Genomic DNA, 19,188 nt, shown 5'->3' on the forward strand with positions numbered 1-19,188 from the left:
CTAACTTTGGAAGACTGCCTCTGCATTCCGCTAACCCTGGGGATTATTCTGCCCCATGCACACAGGTTAGCACTAACTGTAACTAAGGCACTCTGGAGGCTGCCTTTCTCTTTGGGGGTAACGCCTAGTCTCAGGAGCAGGCTCTGGCTGGCTCTCCCGTGACCCTGCAGGCGTGGCTTCCTCCCTCGATGGCACAAGGGTGGATGGTGCCACCGTCTCAAGGTCGGACGACCAGTCCCTGCTGGAACCCCCAGCAGGTCCTTGATCCTCTGTTTCTTGGGTTACCTGTGGCGACTGTCTTGGCAGTAACTGGTCTACATGCCGTCTCCATGTTCGGTCGTCTCCGGTGCGGACTCGGTATGAAACGGGGCCCGTCTTTTGAATGATCGTAGCCGGGACCCACCGCTCCAGGGTGGTGTAGTTACGCGCGAGGACTTTGCCCTCCACCACAAAGTGACGTTCTTTGGACCTCTGAGCTCGTCTGCTGACTTGATCCTGCTGATTGGCGTGCACCACTGCTTCTGTGGACGTTGGCCTCCGCAGGTCAAGGCGTGTCCGTAGCTGCCTTCCCATGAGTAGGTAAGCAGGAGATGCTCCAGTCGTAGCATGAGGCGTATTTCGGTATTTCAGCAAGAAAGCATTCAGGCGCTGCTTTAGAGGAGCATCACTTCTTGCCGCTTTCAACACGCATTTCAGCGTTCTGACAAATCTCTCCACCAATCCATTCGTGGATGGATAAGGCGCGGAGAAAGTGTGCTGGATTCCATTGCTCTTGAGGAACTCCTCCATCTCCTGGGATGTGAACTGTGTTCCATTGGCGGTTACGATCTGCTCCGGCAGACCAAATCGCCCGAACATCTCTCAGAGTCTCGATGGTTTTCTCCGTAGTGGTAGTGGACATTACTGCAACCTCCGGCCATTTGGAATGGGAGTCCACTGCGACCAGGAACATCGCTCCTTCCACTGGTTCCGCGAAGTCCAGATGGATCCGTTGCCACGGTGTCGCCGGCCATTCCCATGGATGCAGTGGCGCTGCTCTTGGCGTATCCCTGGTTGTCTCGCATGATGGGCATGATTTCGCTTCAACTTCAATTTCATGATCCAGACCAGGCCACCAGAAGTAGCTTCGTGCCAGCTCCTTCATCCGGACAATACCACAATGTCCTGAGTGCAGCTCGTTGAGGACATGTTTCCGCAGATTTGGTGGTATTGTGGGGGACTACGGTCTCCCGCGTAAAGAAATAGGCAACACAGCGAGCTACAAGAAATAGGTCTTTACTCCAACTCTCACAATACAGTACTGAATTCGTGAAGCCCGCGAACCTGTGATGACTCACGGATTGGTCACCTGCTGGAACCGGATTGGTTTTCCTTCTCTAAGCAGCAGGCAAGTCTGAACGTGCCTTATTCCTCTCAGCTTGCAACTGTCTTGCGGGGGGAGGGGAATACAGCAGTTAAAAGGGGATTATACAGGTTTATCTACATACACACAGTGTTTCCCCAATGTGGCAACGCCACAGTATGATCACTCGCATGCCCCAAAGGAGGCATCCTGACGTGACAGACAACTCCTTCCCGCTTGACAGGTAAGGTAGGAGCTCAGGTGGTGCATCTGACACCAGTGATCCATCTCCTCGCATCACCCAATCCAGCACCTTGGATAGCGTAGGGCCCACTCTGGTCTCTTTCTTGACCTGCCAGGCCGTGACAGGGGCATTGCTCACCATGTCAAAGTAGAAAATCTTCTGCTCACAGCCTTCAGAGGGCACAGGCAGCGGAAGTCTTGACAATCCGTCCACATTGCCATGTGCTGCTGACTTTTTTTATTTCATTGATGGGATGTGGGCGTCGCTGGTTGGACCTACATTTAGTGCCCATCCCTAATTGCCCGAGAAGATGGTGGTGAGCTGCCTTCCTGAACCGCTGCCGTCCATATGGTGTAGGTACACCCACAATGCTGTTAGGAAGGGAGTTCCAGGATTTTGGCCCAGCGACAGAGTGAAGGAACGGCGATACAGGTCCAAGTCAGGATGGTGTGTGGCTTGGAGGGGAACTTGTAGGTGGTGATGTTCCCATGCGTCTGCTGCCCTTGTCCTTCTAAGTGGTAGAGGTCGCAGGTTTGGAAGGTGCTGTTGAAGGAGCTTTGGCGAGTTGCTGCAGTGCATCTTGTAGATGGTACACACTGCAGTCACAGTGCGCCGGTGGTGGAGGAAGTGAATGTTGAAGGTGGTGGATGGAGTGCCAATCAAGCGGGCTGCTTTATCCTGAATGGTGTCGAGCTTCTTGAGTGTTGTTGGAGCTGCACTCATCCAGGCAAGTGGAGAGTATTCCATCACACTCCTGACTTGTGCCTTGTAGATGGTGGAAAGGCTTTGGGGAGTCAGGAGGTGAGACACTCGCCGCAGAATTCCCAGCCTCTGGCCTGCTCTTGTAGCCACAGTATTTATATGGCTGGTCCAGTTCAGTTTCTGATCAATGGTAACCCCCAGGATGTTGATAGTGGGGGATTCAGCGATGGTAATGCCATTGAATGTCATGGGGAGATGGTTAGAGTCTCGCTTGTTGGAGATGGTCATTGCCTGGCACTTGTGTGGTGCGAATGTTACTTGCCACTTGTCAGCCCAAGTCTGAATGTTGTCCAGGTCTTGCTGCATATGGACATGGACTGCGTCAGTATCTGACGAGTCTCGAATGGTGCTGAACAGTGTGCAATCATCAGCGAACATCACCACTTCTGACCTTATGATGGAGGGAAGGTCATTGATGAAACAGCTGAAGATGGTTGGGCCTAGGACACTGCCCTGAGGAACACCTGCAGTGATGTCATGTGATTGAGATGAATGACTTCCAACAACCACAGCCAACTTCCTTTGTGCTAGGTATGATTCCAACCAATGGAGAGTTTTCCCCTTGATTCCCATTGACTTCAGTTTTGCTAGGGCTCCTTGATGCCACACTCGATCAAATGCTGCCTTGATGTCAAGGGCAGTCACTCTCACCTCACCTCGAGTTCAGCTCTTTTGTCCATGTTTGGACCAAGGCTTTAATGAGGTCAGGAGCTGAGTGGCCCTGGCGGAACCCAAACTGGGCGTCAGTTAGCAGGTTATTGCTGAGTAAGTGCCGCTTGATAGCACTGTCGACGACACCTTCCATCACTTTGCTGATGATTGAGAGTAGACTGATGGGACGGTAATTGGCCGGGTCGGATTTGTCCTGCTTTTAGTAGACAGGACATACTTGGGCAATTTTCCACATTGCCGAGTAGATGCCAGTGTTGTAGCTGTACTGGAACAGCTTGGCTAGGGGCGCAGCTAGTTCTGGAGCACAAGTCTTCAGTACTATTGCCAGAATGTTGTCAGGGCCCATAGCCTTTGCAGTATCCAGTGTCTTCAGCCGTTTCTTGACATCACGTGGAGTGAATTGCATGGGCTGAAGACTGGCATCTGTGATGCTGGGGACCTCAGGAGGAGGCCAAGATGGATCATCCACTCGGCACCTCTGGCTGAAGATAGTTGCAAATGCTTCAGCCTTGTCTTTTGCACTCACGTGCTGGGCTCCACCATCATTGATGATGGGGATATTTTTGGAGCCTCCTCCTCCTGTTAACTGTTTAATTGTCCACCACCACTCACGACTGGATGTGGCAGGACTGCAGAGCTTTGATTTGATCCGATGGTTGTGAGATCGCTTAGCTCTGTCTATCGCATGTTGCTTCCGTTGTTTGGTATGCAAGTAGTCCTGTGTTGTAGCCTCACCAGGTTGACACCTCATTTTTCGGTATGCCTGGTGCTGTTACCGGCATGCTCTCCTGCACTCTTCGTTAAACCAGGGTTAATCTCCCGGCTTGATGGTAATGGTAGAGTGAGGGATATGCCGGGCCATGAGGTTACAGATTGTGGTTGAATACAATTCTGCTGCTGCTGATGGCCCACAGCGCCTCATGGGTGCCCAGTTTTGAGTTGCCAGATCTGTTCGAAATCTGTCCCATTTAGCACGGTGGTAGTGCCACACAACACGGTGGAGGGTATCCTCAACATGAAGACGGGACTTCGTCTCCACAAGGACTGTGCGGTGGTCACTTCCACCAATGCTGTCATGGACAGATGCATCTGCAACAGGTAGATTGGTGAGGACGAGATCAAGTAGGTTTTTCCCTCTTGTTGGTTCCCTCACCACCTGTCGCAGACCCAGTCTGGCAGCTATGTCCTTTAGGACTCGGCCAGCTCGGTCAGTTGTGGTGCTACCGAGCCACTCTTGGTGATGGACATTGAAGTCCCCCACCCAGAGGACATTTTGTGCCCTTGCTACTCTCAGTGCTTCTTCCAATTGGTGTTCAACATGAAGAAGTACTGATTCATCAGTTGAGGGAGGGCGGTAGGTGGTAATTAGCAGGAGGTTTCCTTGCCCATGTTTGACGTGATGCCATGAGACCTCATGGGGTCCTGAGTCAATGTTGAGGACTCCCAGGGCTACTCCCTCCCGACTGTATACCACGGTGCCACCACCTCTGGTGGGTCTGTCCTGCCGGTGGGACAGGACATACCCAGGGATGGTGATGGTGGTGTCTGGGACACTGGTTGTAAGGTATGATTCGGTAATTATGACTATGTCAGGCTGTTGCTTGACTAGTCTGTGGGACAGCTCTCCCAATTTTGGCACAAGCCCCCAGGTGTTGGTAAGGAGGACTTTGCAGGGTCGACAGGGCTGGGTTTGCCGTTGTCATTTCCGGTGCCGAGGTCGATGCCGGGTGGTCTGTCCAGTTTTATTCTTATTGTTTTTCGTAGCGGTTGTTTACAACTGAGTGGCTTGCTAGGCCATTTCATAGGGCATTAAGAGTCAACCACATTGCTATGGGTGTGGAGTCACATGTAGGCCAGACCAGGTAAGGACGGCAGATTTCCTTCCCTAAAGGACATTAATGAACCAGATGGGTTTTTGCAACAATCGACAATGGTATCATGGTCGCCATTACTAAGACTAACATTTAATTCCAGAATTAAATTGAATTGAATTGAAATTCCACCAGCTGCCGTGGTGGGATTTGAACCCATATCCTCAGAGCATTTGACTGAGCCTCTGGTTTACTAGTCTAGTGACAGAACCACTACGCCACCGCCTCCCCTTGATGTTGTAATTGTGGGCGCTTAACATCAGCGCCCAGCGCTGCATCCTGCACGCTGCCAGGGAGGGTATTCCTGTGTGTGGACCAAAGATCGATGTCAGAGGACGATGATCCGTCAGCAAGGTGAATTTCCTTCCAACCAAGTAGTGATGGAACTTTTTGATTCCAAAGATGATGCCCAAAGCCTCTTTTTCGATCTGCGGGTATTTCACCTCCGCCTTGCTCAGGGACCTTGACGCGAATGCAATCGGCTTCTCTTCGCCTGAGGGAAAGATGTGGGACACGACCGCACCGACGCCATAAGGCGACGCGTCACAGACCAGCTGAATCTGCAACGACGGGTCAAAGTGCGTCAACACTCTGGGGTCAGTCAAAGCTGCTTTGGCTTTCTTGAATGCAGCTTCGCACTCCTTCGTCCACGCCCAGGCCTTGCCCTGACACAGCAACTCATGTAATGGCTTCAACAGTGATGCCAGCTGTGGAATAAACTTTCTGTAATAGTTCAGGAGACCCAAGAATGACCGCAGCTGGCTGACATTTGTAGGTGCAGGAGCGTCGGCAATGGCTTTCACTTTTGACGGTGCGGTGTGTAGGCCGTCCACGTAGATGACATGGCCTAGGTACTCCACTGATGGCTTGAAAAATTCGCATTTGTCCTTGCGAACGCGTAAGCCATATTCTTCAAGTCTTCCCAGTGTCTTCGTCAGGTTCTGCAGATGCTCGTTGTCGTCCTTTCCTGTGACAAGGATATCGTCGAGATAACATTGTACCCCTGGAATGCCGCTTAAGATCTGGTCCATAGCCCGCTGAAACAATGCTGGTGCTGACGTTATACCAAAAGGTAGGCGGCAGTACCTGTAGAGGCCCTTGTGGGTGGTGATGGTGAGGTACTTCTGTGAGTCCTCTTCTACATGCATCTGCAAGTAGGCTTGGCATAGATCAATCTTGCTAAATTTCTGACCGCCTGCTAGACCCGCGAAAAGATCTTCAATGATGGGGAGGGGGTACTGTTCAGCTGAGAGCACAGGATTCACTGTTACTTTGAAATCTCCACATAAGCGAACCGCGCCGTCACTCTTCATCACTGGTATCATGGGCGTGGCCCAATCACTGTGCGAAACCGGCACCAGGACCCCTATCTTGACCAGACGCGCCAAGTCAGCCTCCACCTTTGGTCTGAGGGCGTAGGGAACGTTGCTGGCCTTCAGGAATCGTGGCTGGCTGTCAGGCTTCACCTTGAGTTTGACCGTAATCCCCTTCATACTCCCCAATTCTCCGTCAAAGACAGCCGCATGCTTTGTCAACACTGCCGCTAGCCCCGCCTCTTCGACTGACACCGCATTCACTTTTTTCCAATCCAGATGAATTTTCTCCAACCATGGCCTGCCCATCAGGGATGGATAGTCACCCTTGACCATGTAAACTGACAGCATCACGGTTTGTCCATTAAGCTCCACCTTGACCTCCGTCTTACCCAGCATTGGGACTGTTTCCCCAGTGTAGGTCTTTAAGATGAGCTTGGCCGGCGTCAGTGACAGGTGGTTCAGTTTTTCTTTGAATAGCTTCTCTGAAATCAAGGAGACAGCGGCCCCCGTATCCAGCTCCATTTTGACCAGTATTCCCTCTAGTAGTGGAGTGACTCCATAGCCTGATGAGCCTCCATTCACCGTTAACACATGGAGATTCAGCTCCCCATCAGAGTCTGTCACTGTTTTCCTGTTCTTGTTTCACCATTTTTAGGTTTTTCTTTTTAGAACGCCAGTTGGATGTGTTTCCTTGTTTGTTTTTGTGTGTCTCTGTGTAGGATTGTTTGCTTTGCCCTTCACACACACGTTCAATGTGTCCTTTCTTTTCACATTTCCGACAGGTCAGGTCTTTACACCAGCAGTCAGATGGCTGATGACCTGACCTTCCACATCTGTAACATTCTCTGGCGCCCCTTGCATGCTTATCCGGTGTAGCTGCTACCCTGTGCACTCTTGTTGCAGCCCCCAACAGCTGTGCATCTTTAACTGCTAACTCCATAGACACAGCAAGCTCCACTGCTGATTTAAGCGTCAGTTTGTCAGTCGTGAGCAAGCGCTTCTGTGTTGCTTCATATCTTAATCCACACACAAACCTATCACGGACAGTGTCATTTAAAGTTTCACCAAACTCACAATGCTCAGTTAGCTTCTTTAGCACTGCAACATAGTCGGCTATGGACTCACCCTCCCCTTGGTTTCGTTTGTGAAACCTGAACCTCTCGGCAATCAGCAGCGGCTTGGGTGCGAAATGTGTTTCCAAAACTTCCACAATGTGATCATATGTCTTAGCGCCGGGCTTATCCGGGTGCATCAAACTCCGTAACAAGCCAAATGTTTTTGCTCCGATCACACTGAGGAACGTCGCCACTTTCACGTCATCTTTAATGCCATTTGCAGTCACGAAAAATCCGAAACACTCTGTATAAGCCCTCCATTGTTCCGCCGTTTCATCAAATGGTCCAAACGCTCCGGTTAGCATAGCCATTTTGTTATTTATTTTTTTTCTTTACAGTCCTTTTCCTCCACTTCGTTTCACTGTATCGTTACTCTCCCCCTTCTTATTTGTGTAACACATGAATTGCCACCTTTACGAGGTGATTGCAACAGCACTAAACTGCGGGCGCGCCATTAAGAAAAGACAGGAAGTTCTTACTTTAAACATCGCTGATTCCAGTGCAAAGTAATGCGCAAGTCCGTTGTCCTCGTCGCCAGTTTTGTTGTGTCTCGAGGGGTTTTATACCCTTACCTATATAAGAATTATAAGGAGGACTCCGGGGTGGAGAGTTTAGTTAACGGCCATTTTATTTACAATGTGCTTCTTCACTCAATGCACTACATTTCCCATAGTGCATTGCAAACCACCACTACAGTATCCCATGTGGGACAATTCTAATACACATGCAAAATACACATCTTTGACCAAGCTTTTGGTCATCTGCCCTAATATCTCCTTACGTGGCTCGGTGTCAAATTTGGTTTTATAACGCTCCTGTGAAGCGCCTTGGGACACATTACTACATTAAAGACACTATATATAAATACATTGTTGATCTGGAATGCACTGCCTGAAAGGGTGGTGGAAGCAGATTCAATAGTAACATTCAAAAGAGAATTGGATAACTACTTGAAGGGAAAAGAAATATACAGAGCTATAGGGAAAGAGCAGGGGAGAGAGATTAATTGGGATAGTTCTACCAAAGACCCGGCACAGGCACAACAGGCCAAGTGGCTTCCTCCTGTAATAAAAACAGTAAGTGCTGGAAACACTCAACAGGTCAGGCGGCATCCGTGGAGAGAGAAACAGAGCTAAGGTTTCAGGTCGATGACCTTTCGGGTAATTGATCACAGACTCCCCCTACAAGCATAAGAAATAGGAGCAGGAGTAGGCCATTTGACCCTTCGAGCCTGCTCCGCCATTCAACAAGATAATGGCTGATGTTCTAACTCAACTCCACCTTAGCACACTATCTCCATATCCCTCAATTCCCTTCGTTCTCAAAAATGTATCGACCTCTGTCTTGAATATACTCGACGACTGAGCATCCACAGCTCTCTGGGATAGAGAATGCCAAAGATTCACAACCCTTTGAGTGAAGAAATTTCTCATCTCAATCCCAAATGGTCGACCCCTTATTCTGTGACTGTGACGCACGTGTTCTAGATTCCCCAGCCAGAGGAAAAAGTTTCCCGGCATTAACCATGTCAAGCCCCTTAAGAATTTTATATGTTTCAATTCGATCACCTCTCATTCTTCTAAATTCTAAGGAACATAGGCCGAGTCTACTCAATCGCTCCTTATAGGGCAATCCCCTCACTTCAGGAACCAGTCTAGTGAACCTTCGTTGCACTCCCTCGAAGGCAAGTATGTCTTTCCTTAGGTAAGAAGACCAGAACTGTACACATAGAAGATAGGAGCAGGAGTAGGCCATTCGGCCCCTCGAACCTGCTCCGCCATTCAATGAGATCATGGCTGATCATCCAATCTCAGTACCCTGTCCCCGCCTTCGCGCCATATCCCTTTAGCCTTAAGAAATATATCTAACTCCTTCTTGAATATATTTAATGAATTGGCCTCAACTGCCTTCTGTGGTAGAGAATTCCACAGGTTCACCACTCTCGGTGAAGAAATTCCTCCTCATCTCTGTCCTAAATGGCTTACCCCTTATCCTTAGACTGTGACCCCTGGTTCTGCCCCCCCCCCCCCCTCGGGAACATCTTTCCTGCATCTAGTCTGTCTAGTCCTGTTTGAATTTTATAAGTTTCAATGAGATCCCCTCTCATTCTTCTAAACTCCAGCGAGTATAAGCCCAATCGACCTAATCTCTCCTCATACGTCATTCCTGCCATCCCAGGTATCAGTCTGGTGAATCTTCGCTGCACTCCCTCCATGGCAAGAACATCCTTCCTCAGATAAGGTGACCAAAACTGCACACAATACTCAAGGTGTGGTCTCACCAAGGCTCTGTACAACTGCAGCAAGACATCCTTGATCCTGTACTCAAACCCGCTCGCTACGAAGGCCAACATACCATTGCCTTCTTAACCGCCTGCTGCACCTGCATGCTTACCTTCAGCGACTGGTGCACAAGGACACCCAGGTCTCGTTGCACTTCCCCTTTTCCCAATCTATTGCCATTCAGGTAATAATCTGCCTTCCTGTTTTTGACACCAAAGTGGGTAATCTCGCATTTATCCACATTATACTGCATCGGCCATGCATCTGCCCAATCACCCAACCTGTCCAAATCATACTGGAGTTTCTCAGCATCCTCCTCACAGCACACACGCCCACCTAGCTTTGTGTCGTCTGCAAACTTGGAGATATTACATCTACTTCCCTCGTCCAGATCATTAACATATATTGTGAATAGCTGGGGTCCTGTGACTAATCACTGCCTGCCACTCGGAAAAAGACCCATTTATTCCAACTCTTTGCTTCCTGTCTGCCAACCAGTTCTCTATCCAAGTCAGTACCTTACCCCCAATCCCGTGTGCTTTAACTTTGCACGCTAATCTCTTATGCGGGACCTTATCAAAAGCCTTGTGAAAGTCCAAATACACCACATCCACTGGTTCTCCCTTATCTATTCTACCAGTTACATCCTCAAAAAATTCCAGTAGATTAGTCAAGCACGATTTACCTTTTGTAAATCCATGTTGACTTTGTCCGATCCTGTCACTGTTTTCCAAGTGCTCTGCTATTACATCTTTTATAATGGACTCTAGCATTTTCCCCACTGCCAATATCAGGCTTACCGGTCTATAATTCCCCGTTTTCTCTCTACCACCTTTTTTGAACAGTGGGGTAACATTAGCTACCCTCCAATCCATGGGAACTGTGCCAGAGTCTATAGAATTTTGGAAGATGACCAGCAACGCATCTACTATTTCTAGGGTCACTTCCTTAAGTACCCTAGGATGTAGATTATCAGGCCCTGGGGATTTATCGGCCTTCAATCCCGTCAATTTCCCTAACACCATTTCCCTACAAATACTGATTGCAAGGGACCTACGCTTGACTTCACCAATCTTTTTCTCTTCACATATCTATAAAAGCTTTTACAGTCAGTTTTTATGTTCCCTGCAAGCTTTCTCTCATATTCTATTTTCCCTTTCTTAATTAATCCCTTTGTCCACCTTTGCTGAATCCTAATCTGCTCCCAATCCTCAGGTTTACTGCTTTTTCTGGCCAATTTATACGTCCTCTCCTTGGATCTTATGCTATCCCTAATTTCCCTTGTTAGCCACGGTTGAGTCACCTTTTTTGTTTTATTTTTATGCCACAGGGATGAACAAATTCCGTAGTTCATCCATGCGATCTTTGAATGTTTGCCATTGCCTATCCACCGTCAATACTTTGAGTAACATTCCCCAATCAATCCTACCCAACTCGCGCCTCATACCATCGTAGTTTCCTTTATTTAAATTCAGGACCCTAGTCTCTGAGTCAACTACTTCACTCTCCATCTTAATGAAGAATTCTATCATATTATGATTGCTCCGCCCCAAGGGGCCTCGTACAACAAGATTGCTAATTAATCCTTTCTCATTACATAATACCCAGTCTAAGATGGCCTGGTCTCTAGTTGGTTCCTCGACATATTGGTCCAGGAAACCATCCCGTATACACTCCAGGAATTCCTCCTCCACAGTATTGTTACTAATTTGGTTAGCCCAATCTATATGTAGATAAAGTCACCCATGATAACTGCTGTGCCCTTATTGGACACGTCTCTAATTTCCCGTTTAATGCCATCCCCAACCTCCGCATTACTGTTTGGGGGGTCTGTATACCACTCCCACTAACGTTTTCTGCTCCATGGTATTTCTCAGTTGAACCCATACAGATTCCACATCATCAGAGCTAATATCCTTCCTTACAATTGTGTTTATCCCTTCTTTAACCAGCAATGCTACCCCACCTCCTTTTCCTTTTTGCCTGTCTTTCCTGAATATTGAATACCCCTGGATGTTGAGTTCCCAGCCTTGGTCATCCTGGAGCCATGTTTCCGTAATCCCAATCATATCATATCCGTTTACCTCTATTTGCGCAACTAATTCATCCACCTTATTACGAATGCTCCTCGCATTAAGGCACAAAGCCTTCAGGCTTGTTTTATTTAACACTCTTAGAATTATTATTTACTGTGGCCATGTTTGATTTAAACCCTTGATTTCTCTGACTGCCACCTTTGCTTTTCTCCTTCCTGTCTTTTACTTCTATCCTTGTTTCCCTTTCCTGTGTCTCCCTGCTCAGGTTCCCAACTCCCTGCCATTTTAGTTTAAACCCTCCCCCAGAGCACTAGCAAACACTCCCCCTAGGACTCATAGCTGATCATCCAAATTCAGTACCCTGTCCCTGCTTTCTCCCCATATCCCTTGGTCCCCTTAGCCTTAAGAAATATATCTAAGTCCTTCTTGAATATATTTAATGAATTGACCTCAACTGTCTTGTGTGGTAGAGAATTCCACAGGTTCACCACTCTCTGGGTGAAGAAATTCCTCCTCATCTCAGTCCTAAATGGCTTACCCCTTATCCTTAGACTGTGACCCCTGGTTCTAGGCTCACCCGCCATCGGGAACAGCCTTCCTGCATCTAGTCTGTCTAGTCCTGTTAGAATTTTATACGTTTCAATGAGATCCCCTCTCATTCTTTTAAACTCTAGCGAATATAAGCCTAATTGACCCAATCTCTCTTCATACGTCATTCCTGCCATCCCAGGTATCAGTCTGGTGAATCTTCGCTGCACTCCCTCCATGGCAAGAACATCCTTCCTCAGATAAGGCAACCAGAACTGCACACAATACTCAAGGTGTGGTCTCACCAAGGCCCTGTACAACTGCAGCAAGACATACTTGCTCCTGTACTCGAATCCTCTCGCTATGAAGGGCAGCATACCATTTTGCCTTCTTAACCACCTGCTGCACAATAATCCAGGTGTGGCTTCACCAATGCCCTGTATAATTGTAGTAAGACTTCTTTACTCTTGTACTCAAATCCTTTTCTAACAAAAGCTAACATACCATTTGCTTTCCTAATTGCTTGCTGTACCTGCGTGCTCACTTTCTGTGATTCAGATACAAGGACACCCAGGTCCCTGAGTGCAAACATTTCCCAGTCTCTCACCATTCAAAAAATATGCTGCTTTTTTTCCCCTACCAAAGTGGACAACTTCACACTTCCCCACATTGTATTCCATTTGCCATGTTCTTGCCCACTCAGTCAACCTATCTATATCAAACGCAGATTGGGTGACCGCTTTGCGGAACACCTCCGTTCAGTCCGTAAGGGTGACCCCGAGCTTCTGGTCGCCTGTCATTTTAATTCACCGCTCCATTCCCACTCGGACCTCACCGTCCTTGGCCTCTTGTATTGTTCCACAGAAGCTCAACGTAAACTCGAGGAACAGCACCTCATCTTCCGATTAGGCACTCTGCAGCCTTCCGGACTCAATATCGAGTTCAACAATTTCAGATCATAAGCTCGGCCCCCATTTCATTTTCTCTTGTAATTGTTCCACTCCTTTCCCCCCCCCCTTCCTTTTGTTTCTCTCTCACACCTGGCAGCTATCTTTTGCCCTGCCAGTACACTTTACACCTAATCCCAGCCTATTACCATCTCGTCTAGCTTCTAATCTCTTTTACTTCTTTTGTTTCTTTTATTCTTTTGTCCGATCGCAGCCCTGCCTTCGATCTAGTTTCTTTTCTTTCCAGTTTTGAAGAAGGGTCCAACCCGAAACGTCAACTCAAATTTCTCTCCACGGATGTTGCCTGACCTGCTGAGTTTTTCCAGCATTTTCTGTTGTTATTTCGGATTTCCAACATCTGCAGTATTTTGCTATCGTGCTATCTATATCTCTCTGCAGCCTCTTTGTGTCCTCTTCACAGCTTACTTTCCTACCTAACTATCATCGGCAAACTTGGATACGTTACACTCAGTCCCTTCATCCAAGTCATTGGTGTGGATTGCAAATAGCTGAGGCCCAAGCACTGATCCTGGCGGTACCCCGCTAGTTACAGCCGGTCAACCCGAAAAAGACCCGTTTATTCCTACTCTGCGTTTTCTGTCCGTTAACCAATCCTCAATCCATGCTTGTATATTACCCCCAATCCCATGTAATATAACCTCTTGTGCGGCACCTTATCCCATGCTTTTCAGAAAGCAGAGCAACTAAGAGCCATCAATAATTTTTAAAATCCTGTATTAAATCTGAGGGGGCTGTGGGGGAGGTTGGGACCAGTGTGGCTGGGAGGAGGAGGCGGTGGAGGAGGAGAGAGGAGAGCCGAGCCGGTCATTTAAACGTTAAACTGTCTCTCGCGCTTTGAATAACGTCACTGAACGCCAGGCCCGGGAATACCAGTCAAACTCACCGCCTCACTCTCACTCTGCCTTCCTCGATGCCGCAGCCCTGTCTCTCCGTCCCAAGCCCAGTCTGGCTCGGTACGGTGCGATCCGATCCGGTCCCGCGGTTTTATTTTCTCTCCCTTTTTTTTCCTTTTTCCCGCCGCTCGCGCATCCGCAGCAAAATGTAGGTAAAGCTAATCCCGTTACCACTTCCGCACTTTCCGCATCGCGCGCGCACAAGATTCAAAAAAAATAACCTGTAATGTTTTTTGACCGTCTTCCTCACAAATAAAAAAAATGGAGGGAAATAACCCAATCAATATTAAATGGGTTACTAGTAGACTTGCCAAGGTCGAGTAATGTGCCGCCCCCCCACCCAGCGAATGTGCCGAGCAGCGGGAGATGTGTTTGTTTTGAGCCGCTCGTTATGAGATGGAGCGAGACGTCGGTACTCGGCGATAACATTTCTTTTAAAAGAACAAAGACGGTAGCCGGCCTCAGCCTGCAACAATGAACCCGGGCAAAGGTCCGTCCGTGGTGATAGATTCTGAGCACAAAAACGACGCGGGATGTGCGAGCGTGTGGGGCATTTGAAGCAGGGTCACGGCAGCCATTGAGAAGGTGAGGGAGGGACCCAGACACAGTCCGCCCAAGTGACTGCAACCTTACACCTGCATTGCACTTATCGCACAACCACCTTGTCTTTCGGAATTAATTAACTCACCTTTAAAAACCGAGTTAGTGCTCACGTTGGAGGGTAAGCGACTCCTCTGGGTTATGTAAGTTGATGACGTTCTAAGTTTTCATAACTTCTGTTAACTGCAAAAAAACAAGTTGATGCCTTGCTTTTTTTTACGTGTATAATTAATTAATTTTAAATATCTGATCAGATTGGCATATTTTAAACGCTGGTTGAACATTGCTGTAACTAGAAGTGAGTAAGGTGAAATAGCTCTCAGCCAAACTCCACCCAATCGCAGTCTTTCCTACAGCACTGAGCGAATTGAAGTAACTATGTTCTATGTCTAATCATTTGCAAAGTTGTGTCAAGAGTCAGCATTTTAGATAATCATTTGAATAGGCTCTTGTAGCTCTTGATAAAATTTTAGCTGAAAGAAATACAATACTTTAACTTCTGCCTCATCTATCAAATGTCATTTATCAAAGAATGGTGTTTCAGCTTAAGACTAGAGTTGCAAGACATACCACATATATATGTTTTTAATTAATCCCCTTTCCAATTACAACTACCTGAATAATATCTACAATATAAATTGGCACTGATTCCTCTTGCTGTACAGGAATGAAAATGTTTGCTATACAGCAATTTTAAGCAAATAGGTGAATGCACATAATTTTCAATGTATAGCAAGCCATCAGATTAAAATTTACTCCCTCACATTTAAATATTTTTCCCTTCCTAAGTTTTGGGATCATTTTCATTGTACATATTATGTGGATATGTAATTATATTAATAGTATGGTGTTAGTTATCCTGGTTTATTAAATAGAGACCAGTATACTTAGCAATGCAATATTGGGTGTGTGATTAGTGAATGTATTTTGATAATGAAATATGGTTGCTTTGTTGTTCTTTGACATGTGCAGTGTGGTAAGGTGCCTACAGCAAGCATTTTTGTGTATACATAAGATAATAGATTTTAAGTTTCTATTTCATTGATATGGCAGTGTTTTTTAAACTATGCACTAGCTACTGATTCTATTGGTGTTTCTGCAGCAATAGTTTGAGCACTTTAACATTGGAATGAAAGAACTTCCATTTATACAGTGCTTTATCACTACTTTCAGAAACATCCCAGTGTTTTACATGGAAGTAATTGCATTGTGTAGTTACAGTTGTTGTGTTTAAATGCATTTGATGCCTTGCCAGTAAGCTGGAAAAAAGTTACTTTGTTTCCATAAGTGGCATGATTAGTTTTTCTCTAGTGGTTTTTCCATGTGGCAGTTGCACTGTTGTGTACAGTTAATTCAGTATAAATTTGTGCTGACTAGTTAGAGGCCAATGAAGCTTGAAAGGTCAGAAGAATGCAGAGTTCAGTATTGGGAATTCAGTCTTGAGGTGCAATTGGCCTAAAATTATACTTGGGTTAAATTATATTTGATTTTATTAAACTTCTAAGAGAAAATAGTTTAATTTTAGTTTTGCCACTTTAATTCTGCATCTCACTCTGACCTTGGCTTATACTGTTCCAATAATGCTCAATGCAATGCTCTGCCTTAACATAGGGTTAAATATCTCTACACCTTAACCATCACTCCCATTTTCTCAGATATTTTCTTGTGTCCAAATTACATTACCTTACATTTTATGTTAAACTTAATCTATCTTTGTCCTCTTCTTCTGAGGCAGTCCCTCGGAACCGAGGATGACTTGCTTCCACATGAGTTTGCAGGTGACTTGATCAGTCCAATGCGGGACCTACAGAGTCTGTCACAGGTGGGGCAGACGGTGGTTGACGGGGCGGGTGGGTGGGGTGCTTGGGTTGACTTGCGCTTGGCTTCCGCTTGCTCCCGGCGAAGAGACTCGAGGTGTTCGGCACCTTCCCGGATGCTTCTCCTCCACTTTGTGCGGTCTTGGGCCAGGGATTCCCAGGTGTCCGTGGGGATGTTACACTTTTTCAAGGAGGCTTTGAGGGTGTCCTTGAAGCGTTTCCTCTGCCCACCTGGGGCTCTCTTGCTGTGCCGGAGCTCCGAGTAGAGCACTTGTTTTGGGAGTCTCGTATCGGGCATGCGGACAATGTGACCCGTCCATCGGAGCTCATCGAGCGTGGTCAAAGCTTCGATGCTGGGGATGTTGGCCTGAGCAAGAACACTGACGTTGGTGCGCCTATCCTGCCAGTGGATTTGCAGGATCTTGCGGAGGCAGCGTTGGTGGTACCTCTCCAGTGCTTTGAGGTGCCTGCTGTACATGGTCCATGTCTCAGGCATACAGCAGGGTGGGTATCGCTGCTGCTCTGTAGACCATGAGCTTAGTGCTGGGTTTGAGGTCCTGGTCTTCAAACACTCTCTCCCTCAGGTGATCGAAGTCTGCCCTTGTTGACAGTAGGCTCCCGAAGTATGGAAAGTGGTCCACGTTGTCCAAGGCCTTGTCGTGGATTTTGATAATCGGGGGGCAGTACTGTGGGGTAGGTTGGTAGAGGACCTTTGTCTTACGGATGTTTAGTGTAAGGCCCATGCTCTCGTACGCTTCGGTGAAGGTGTTGACGATGGTTTGGAGTTCGACCTCCGAGTGAGCGCAGACGCAAGCATCGTCTGCATACTGTAATTCGCCGACAGAGGATGGGATGACCTTGGATCTGGACTGGAGGTGACTGAGGTTGAACAGTTTCCCGTTTGTTCTGTAAATTAGCTCCACTCCAGTGGGGAGCTTACTGAGGGTGAGATGGAGCATTGCAGCAAGGAAGATCGAGAAGAGCGTTGGTGCGATGACACAGCCTTGCTTGACCCCGGTTCGTACGTGAATTGGGTCTGTGGTGGAACCGTTGGTCAGGATCACGGCTTGCATGTCGTCGTGAAGCAGGCGGAGAATAGTGACAAACTTTTGGGGGGCAGCCAAATTTGAGGAGGACACTTTGTTCTTAAGCATTTAATCTTCCTATGTCCATTTCCGACTTTGTGCTCTATGCTTCACATTTTGCTTTGCCTATTAGCTTAGCATAGTGTCATTTGCAATCCGATATAATTCTTTATTCCTCAATCCGGGTCATTTTTTTATATGTGAAGAGCTGTGGCCCCGGCATCATTCCTGGGGAGGCGGAGGGCGACATCACTACCTGCCAATCTGAGTGTGCTACGCCTGATTTGGGAGTGTATACAGATAGTGGGTGCCAAAAGTGGCAAGCTGTTCAGTTCCTCAACACTGCCATCGCTCACCTTGATGAACTAAAATGTTTTAATTTAAAAAAATAACAGATGTAAGCCAATGCCTTTAGCACCATTTTCTTTAGATTATTAAACCAGGAATGGCTAATAACCAAACCATAGTCCAATTTCAGCCATTCTGTGAGGAGTGGAAAGCTATGCCAAATGTATTGGTTTTGTTGATGGGAGCATTGCCATTAATTCTGCCGCAGCCACACGGTCAATGGGGAGGTCTTCAGAGTTGTGCACATGGCACAGTACAGATAATTTCCTATCGGCAAGGTCACCTTGGTTTGTTTTTACAATTTGGAGTGTGGCAAGAATAAAACTCAGAACTGTGCCATACTGTTGAACAAAAAAACCCGCCTTTCATGGAGGAGTAGGTGGAGCTTCGTTTATCTTTCTCAGCCACTGTATGTTATCTGTATGGCAGCTTTTTGTGTTTGTGAATAGTTAGAACTCATGAAGTATGAACAGAAAATGCTGGAGATACTCAGCAGGTCAGGCAGCATCTGTGACGAGAGAAACAGAGTTAACGTTTCAGGTCGATGACCTTTTCATCAGAATTGGAAAAAAGCAGGAAATGGAACAGATTTTTAAGCAAGTGTAGGGGCTGGGAAATGGGGGAGGGGATGAAAGAACAAAAGGGAAGGTCTGTGATAGGATAGGAGGCAGGAGAGATTAAGAGACATTAAGAGATATTCAAGACAAAAGGAGGTGGTAATGGGACAGGTTAAGAAACAAAGGATGGCTCTGGATGAAGTGTGAATTGTGCTGGCAGAATGAAAGACTGCTGCCATGTGGGAGAGAAGAAAAAAAGACAGACAAAAAGTGTGGATGAAATATATATGTATATGTGATCTGAAATTGTTGAACTATGTTGAGTCCGGAAGGCTGTAAAGTGCCTAATTGAAAGATGAGGTGCTGTTCCTCAAGCTTCCGCTGAGCTTCAGTGGAACAATGCAAGAGGCCGAGGATGGTGAGGTCTGAGTGGGAATGGAGTATTAAAGTGACAGGCGACCGGAAGCTTGGGGTCCCCCTTACGGACTGAACGGAAGTGTTCCGCAAAGCGGTCACCCAATCTGTGTTTGGTCTCCCCAATGTAGAGGAGACCGCACCGTGAGCAGTGAATACAGTATACTAAATTGCAAGAAGTACAAGTAAATCGCTGTTTCACCTGGAAGGGGTGTTTGGGGCCCTGGACAGTGGGAAGTGGGGGAGGTATAAGGGCATGTATTGCATCTCCTGCGCTTGCACGGGAAGGTGCTAGGGGAAGGAGCAGGGCTGTTGGGGGTGATTGAGGAGTGGACCAG

General features: G+C 47.3%; 2 protein-coding genes across 5 annotated transcripts in view; one reads left to right on the forward strand and one right to left on the reverse strand.

Annotated features, from left to right (window-relative positions):
- Positions 1-14,257, reverse strand: part of dbf4 (DBF4-CDC7 kinase regulatory subunit) — an 82,433-nt gene extending 68,176 nt beyond the window's left edge. For all 3 annotated transcript variants that reach the window (XM_085987898.1, XM_085987899.1, XM_085987897.1), the window contains exon 1: positions 14,020-14,257. The gene's annotated coding sequence lies outside the window, so the exon portion shown is untranslated. The remainder of the gene's footprint in view (positions 1-14,019) is intronic.
- Positions 14,258-14,414: 157 nt separating this feature from the next.
- The window catches only part of LOC147117156 (mitochondrial glutathione transporter SLC25A40-like), a 114,626-nt gene continuing 109,852 nt past the window's right edge, over positions 14,415-19,188 (forward strand). The window contains exon 1 of one of the 2 annotated variants that reach the window (XM_085987905.1): positions 14,415-14,772. The gene's annotated coding sequence lies outside the window, so the exon portion shown is untranslated. The remainder of the gene's footprint in view (positions 14,773-19,188) is intronic. The other variant, XM_085987903.1, reaches the window with a different exon arrangement.

This window comes from Somniosus microcephalus, chromosome 5 (genome assembly GCF_052327205.1).
Source record: "Somniosus microcephalus isolate GS21.2 chromosome 5, FLI_Smic_1.0, whole genome shotgun sequence".
NCBI classification, from domain to species: Eukaryota; Metazoa; Chordata; class Chondrichthyes; order Squaliformes; family Somniosidae; genus Somniosus; species Somniosus microcephalus.